Genomic DNA, 6,000 nt, shown 5'->3' with positions numbered 1-6,000 from the left:
GAGTAGCATCTGAAACTACAATCTGCCTAACCCCAGGGCTTCCATTATTTGAGGACAGAGATAGAAATGAAGATTCTGAAATTAAGTCTGGAAAAGCTGTGAGACACTGAGATTGACCAAATATCTCTCTGGGTCCATCTGAAGGTTCTCTCTTCAGGGAAGTGTTCTTTTCTGAAAAGAAAGAGTATGCTTCAAGAACTCCTGCTGTTTGAAATGATCATCCGATATTACCCTTTAGTAAACAGATTTGTACTGCTGGGTCCACCTTCCTCGTTTATCTTGAGTTCCCAAATGAAACCATGAAGGATTGATGAGGACGAGCGCTGGCCAGGGAGCCAAGAAAACTGTGTTCTGGTCTTGTCTCTGGCACCAACTACCTGTGTTAAGACCTCGGTTTCTTTTCAACTGTAGTTCTACAGTGCTGGCTGCCGAACATAGTATATGCTTAATAAATACTTGATGGGATTAGCTGGGTCAGTGTTTCTGGCAGAGGCTTGGGTGTCCGTAGGGTAAAAGCCTCAAGATTACCGGAGCGTGTATACCCATCCACCAGCTTTGGGCAGCCAGCAGCTTAGGGCCCTGTATCGCAGACGTGCGAGATTGGAGCCTACGAATATCGACCGAACCCCGCAGAAACTTCGAGGAGGGGAAGACCAGGCTAGGCGCTTATCTTTTAGACTTCGCGAGAACCTTTCAGAGCATGCATTATTATCACCATTTTTAAAAGAAAACAAAACCAAGATTCTGGTTCTTCAAAAATACCTGGTATCCCCTACCCTGCTCCTAATAATATCCACGAAAGATCCCCGCTTGGGCTTATTTACATCTCGGACCCCGCCCCGTTTACCACCACGAGGGCCCCGCCCACCCATTCGCCTCTGGGCGGGCCCAGGGTGGGTCGGGTCCTCGAGCTTCTGCAGTCCCCTCTTCTGCCCCCGCTCGTCGTATCGTCGAGGCGCCCCTTGCCCCCCACCCAGGGACGAGCACATGTCCACTCCCAGCTCGAGTACGGAAGGTGGACTAGGCGGCGGCCCCTACAGGCCCCACCCAATGGCGATGGCAGGAGACCGGGAGGGGGCCCCGGGCCGAGCCGATGAGAGACGGGTGGTCGGCAGCACGGCAGGTTACGTGCCTTCCCCTCGCCTGCCATCATCCCTTCCCTTCCCAGAATCTCTCATGGGAGCGCGCCCGAGACGTAGTCAACCGAAACCGTGGGCGTCCCACCCCTCCTCGTCCTCGGCCGCCCCGCCGCCCGGCCGCGCCTCGCCTCACGCTCTACGGGGGAGGCGGGACCAATCAGCGAGCGACGTCTCCCTTCCGATTCGAGGCCCCCGACGCGCGGCTCACACCCCGAGCACCGCGCGCGCTCATTGGCTGCGCGCGCCGCCGGTCCGGCCGGGAGGGCGGGGCGGCCGAAGGGAAAGGAGGTGGGGAGGTATTGGCCCGCGACTCTCCGAGCCCCGCTCGCGCCCCGGCCCTTCCCGGGCGCTCGGCCTCCTTCCTTCCCTCCTCCGCTCGCCTCGTCTTCCGTGCGCGCCGAGCGCTGCGCTCGGCCGGCGTGCCTCGCGCCGTAACGGGCGGCCGGGGGCGCCAATCAGCGGGCGGCAGGGTGCCAGCCCCGGGGCTGCGCCGGCGAATCGGCGGGGCTCGCGGCCCGGGGTGGGAGGCGGGTCTACTGCGCGGCCGCGGCGGCGGCGGAGCAGCTCCCAGCCAGCAGCCAGCGAGCGCCGAGCGAGCCGCCCGGAGGTGGGTGCGCCGCGCCGCTGCGGTCGGCGGCGGAGGGCGCAGGGCGGAAGCGGAGGTGGGCCGGCAGGCGCGGCGGGGGAGGGCTCGGCCGTCCGGGCGGCCCGGGGGAGGGGGGTGGGATGCGGGCGGGCGCGCGCCTGAGGGGAGGAGGAGGGGCGGCGGCGGCGGCGGGACGCGCGTCCCCACCCCCTCCCTCCCGCGGGCGGTGGCCGAGCCCGTGCCCCCTCCCCGCGCGCGCCGGGCCGCGGGGCGGGGCGGGCCGGGCGGCCGCGAGAGTGTTTTCAGTTCCTCCTCCAATCGCCCCTTCCCCTCTCCCCTCCCAGCCCCTCATCCCATTCGGAAGAGGAAGGAACAAAAGGTCCCGGACCCCCGGCTCTGACGGGGCGGGACCCGGAGCCTCGGTGCAGGTAAAGCGGCGGCGCCCGGCGGGCCCTCGGGGCTAGGGGTGTGTTTGCGTCGGGCTCGGGTCGGCGAGGCTCGCCGCGTCACATGGCCACGGGGGCCGGGGGCCGGGGGCCGGGGTGTGGCTGGGTCGGGGCTCGGGTGCCTGGCGGGCGTGCGGGCGGGAGGGGAAGGGGTCGGCGCCCGAGCTGCCGGAGCTGCCCGGCGCAGAGCGGGGGCCAGCCGTGGCCGGTCCTCTCCCGGGCGAGCACGCTGAGTAGTTTGTGGTTCTGATTTTCAAAAAGCCGGAGAGACCGAGCTCTTGTTTTGGGAGTTGTTGGCAAGCCGTGTTAGGAGCGTGCGATACTTAGCTTCCACTTTTTTTTTTTTTTGTCCTGTAACCTTTGTTAACCATTCTGGTCCCGGGGTCTGAATTGCTCGTGTGTACTCTCACGCAGGCACGCACACGGCTGATAAACTCTGTCGAGAGCCTTCTGCACTCACTTGTGAAAGTTGCTCTGGGAGTGGAGTCTGTTAGTTTTTGTCACACGCCTTTAGAAAGCACGCTAATTGATTTCACGTATTCCAGACTTGGTTTACACATTTGCAACTTTAATTGTTTTGTTCTCTCTTGGGGGATGCCGTCCTTGGGGTTGGGTACTTTGGCCTTTTACTTACTTAACCTTTCTGTGGTTATGGTTTCCTTTTGATCCTAAACAAAAGAAAAACAATACCTAGGTTGGTTTTGTTGTTCCTTCCTCTTGACCCCTTAAAAGCTAAGTATTACCGGTTTGTTGTCAATGAAACCTTTATTTAAAAAAGCATCTCCAGGTAAGACGAGTTTGAACGCAGCATTTCCCATCAGAATCGTGTCTTGTTTGTTACAGTTGGGAGTGTCGTAAATTTTGTTTTAGGCTTCTAAGGTGCACACGTAAAGTAACTGTTAATGAATAAATAAATGGTCAGGCAAAGCTACTTGGAGTAATTCCATCTTTAAGAAGTGCTCCCAGAAATTTGAATTAATTTCAGAATTCTTAATAATTCTGTAATCTCAGTTTCTTTTCGTTTGTTCTCCTCTGATTTTATATGAATTGAACTGTACTGTACTTGTGATGTAAGGATGTTTTTCCTTGAGCCGAATAAGATAATAAATTTGCTCTTACTCTGAAAGTGCATTTGCTATTATTCTAGTTTTGATCCCCTTTAAAAAGTTTTCCTTAGAAGTTTAAGTTAAATAGTTAAATGAAGTTTGAGGAGTTTTAATGTGAATAAGGAGATAAGTGAAGCAAATGTAACACAGATGGGTGAAATAATGTAAAATAAAGTTCATAAATGTATTTTAGTTTGAGAATTTTTTCATCTGCCTTAAAAAAAAACCACACAGGATATTGTGGAATTTTTCTCAATCAGAAGGTCATTTAGCAAACATTTATATTAAACTCAGAAAGTAAAACTGATTTTTTATTTTTTTATTTTTATTTTTATTTTATATTTTTATTTTATTTACTAACACTGATTTTATTATTTTTAAAGTTCCTTGATTTTCGCCATAAAATTAGTTGTGGTAGTAAATAAGGATATTTTGAGTCCAAGTGCACACTTAGTATTCTAAATGTTAAATTGAGTTTAAAGTAGTTTATTGGCAAATTTTTATTAATGTGATTTGAAACATCCATTTCTGGGCTTGTTGAGGAAGAAATGGCTCTTAGAGCTTCGGTTTCGTACTTTGTAGTTATACCTTCTAAAGTGATATCACGTTGTAGGTGTTGAGCAAAAGTTTGCTTTTTCATGGTTGGAACTTACCTGTGCCTAGTTCTAAGTGATCAAATCTCTACACAGTCTGTAAGGTTCATGTAATAATAGTCTTGTAAGAAACCATGAAGGGTAATTTCCTGTTGTTTGTGGCTTGTCAGGCCTGGTATATGTGTTTTAACTAAGTAGGAATTTGGGGATGGTTTGTGTATTTCGGCAGTCACTCTTTTTAATAGGAACAAAGGTGGTTTCTACTTCAGGATGGCAAAAGGTCCTCTTCTTATTTTCATATCATAAATATTATAATTCTATTGCTGTGATCTTGTTACTTCACGTTTAGGGGAGATACGTGAGTGAAAAAACAGTTGAGCTGCATCATCTGCTGATCAAAGACATTATATTTTTACATTTAGCAAATATTTTCTGTTTGGGCTTTTATAAATGAAAGATCTCTTTATTCTTACTTGGTTTTTATTCTGTTGGCTTTGTGCTTTAGGACTCCAAAGGCCTTGTTTTGTAGCAGCTTTTTATACAGGTGTTTTTGTAATGCATATAAAAGCTGTATTTAGTGCAGTCTGGCAGATGGGGGCTTATTCATGTTCTTGGGACAAGAGTCATTTTTAGAGGATGGAGAGGGGCATGTCTTAGATACTTTGTCTTCTGATGGGAGGAGAAGAATGGTTTTTAAGCTTTTAATTTTTGTAAGATGAAAGCTGTTTTCCATCAGGTATTGCAAGGGTATGTCAGAAATGAGAAATCCAAAGATTTCAAAAGCAGTTCAGGAGAGGTTATACATTTATTCAACAAAATAACATGTATTTATTGAACAAGTAGCATTTATTCATTTACTCAACAAATAAAATAGTCTTTGCTGTGTCAGGCCCTGGACTCAGCAATAAAGGATCTAACAAGAAACAAGTATGCCCCTGTTCCTTAATGGAAGTAGAGAAGTGGAAACTCCTCCTATCTCCTGCCTGTCCTCCAGTCTTTCAAGTAAGAAAAATCGTGTTATTGTACAAATTGAGGGAGCTTGTCGTGTATTACTGAGCCAGTTCCTAAAGTATGCTTACATTGCTTTCTGTCAAATGTAGAGGACATCACCAGGGAAGATGTCAAGTGTTAACTCATAGTGTCACTGGGAACAGTCTGTATTTGGGGGGGGTGAGGGGAACTTGTCACCATCTTTGCACAATCTGTACAAACTGAGGATATGGCCAGTGTTACAGAAACATACTTGTTGCTGAACAGATGAACACATGTAGAGCTCTGAGCTTAACTTGCCTCGGTTTGATTATCCTTTGCCTTTTACTTCTAGAAACTGGCTGGAGAAGGCAAGCAAATCTGCATCAGACAGGTTCCATTGAAAGGATTGGAAATAAAGTGCAAAGACACTGAGCTACATCGAGGAAAAGGATTGGGCTACAATCTCATATAGTGGAACCGCCTTAGGTTGTGGAGTCAGAACAACCTAGGCTGGCGGTTGGTTTCTCAGTTACAGTGTTGGGCAAATTGCTTAACTCATGAGCCTTGGTTTTCTCACTGAAAACAGAGGTAATGACAACTGCCTCTTCCATTATTATAGGGATTAAATGATTGTGATTGAAATACCTTGAACATTTCCTCAGACCTAGGGTCCTCCCAGATGATCTCTTGCTCTCTTCTCTTTGTAGCTTTCAGTCGTTTTCTTTCTAATCCAGATGATTTGCCTACACTCTTATTCTTGACCTATTATAAAATGCATTTGAGAACCAGACACTAAGCAAAAAGGACTGGGGTAGCTGTCAATGGTCCTAAGTCCACACCTGAAGTTCTAGTCACAGGAGACCCATTGAGACCCATCAGTAGAACCTGTTGGTATATATTTCACATGTTTCTAACGAAGTTATCTAGCTTCTAAGCCCACAGTAAATTAAAAAGAAGTAGATTGTGGGTAATGTGGGAGGTTTAGGGGAGTGTAGTGGGGGGTGGGGTAGGAGGATGGGGAACTGTTAGCCTACTGTTGTAAGAAAAAACAGATAACAGCCTGGTGAGGATAATAGAGATAATCTACAAGACACAAAACAAATATTCAGAGCCTAACTAGCATGTCTGGGACCATTCAGTGCAGGACCAGACCTGAAA

General features: G+C 48.9%; 1 protein-coding gene across 2 annotated transcripts in view; it reads left to right on the top strand.

Annotated features, from left to right (window-relative positions):
• Nucleotides 1-1,591: 1,591 nt before the first annotated feature.
• The window catches only part of LOC111142395 (SMAD family member 2), a 78,811-nt gene continuing 74,402 nt past the window's right edge, over nucleotides 1,592-6,000 (top strand). The window contains exon 1 of one of the 2 annotated variants that reach the window (XM_022495454.1): nucleotides 1,592-1,746. The gene's annotated coding sequence lies outside the window, so the exon portion shown is untranslated. Of the gene's footprint in view, nucleotides 1,747-2,065; nucleotides 2,154-6,000 lie in introns of those variants that run through there. The other variant, XM_022495452.1, reaches the window with a different exon arrangement.

Source organism: Enhydra lutris, unplaced genomic scaffold (assembly GCF_002288905.1).
Source record: "Enhydra lutris kenyoni isolate GAN:26980312 unplaced genomic scaffold, ASM228890v2 scaffoldscaffold8, whole genome shotgun sequence".
NCBI classification, from domain to species: domain Eukaryota; kingdom Metazoa; phylum Chordata; class Mammalia; order Carnivora; family Mustelidae; genus Enhydra; species Enhydra lutris.
This window is presented reverse-complemented; position numbering and strand designations above follow the sequence as displayed.